Raw genomic sequence first — 519 nt, 5'->3', positions numbered from 1 at the left:
GAACGATTACAATAGGGTTCCCAGCTCACTCGGGCTTGGACCCCTAATAACTAAAACACACAAAAACAAAATATAATAATATATTAAAGCTGCAAGCAGCGTTGGGCGGGCCCTCGCACTTGTAAGCGCGTCCGCGTGTGAGCCGGCCGAGTTGCATATTCTGGAGCTCTGCTGATGCGGCTGTGAACTTGTTACGCGGTTATGACGCCGCATGAAGGTGTTATATGTCACTTCTTGTGTCCCCTATGTGGAGCTACATAGCACTTGCCGCTATGAATATAAATCGGTAGTGGTGTGTAGATGTCTGCGGGGTGGGACAGTTAACAAGCACGTAAAGTTTGTTTCAGATGTGAGCATGTACACTGAACAATAATGTACCCAAACAATAAAATAAATTCCTTTTATATTTCCCTGCCTTGTTGTTTATGTGTACATACAGAGGAAGAATGTGAGAACAGCACACATTACATCGTTACTGTGTGTTAGAGCATGTGAGAACAGTGGATACTTTTAATACAG

This window comes from Micropterus dolomieu, linkage group LG02, assembly GCF_021292245.1.
Source record: "Micropterus dolomieu isolate WLL.071019.BEF.003 ecotype Adirondacks linkage group LG02, ASM2129224v1, whole genome shotgun sequence".
Taxonomy (NCBI): domain Eukaryota; kingdom Metazoa; phylum Chordata; class Actinopteri; order Centrarchiformes; family Centrarchidae; genus Micropterus; species Micropterus dolomieu.
The sequence above is the reverse complement of the archived record's forward strand: the minus strand, read 5'-3'. Positions refer to the sequence as shown.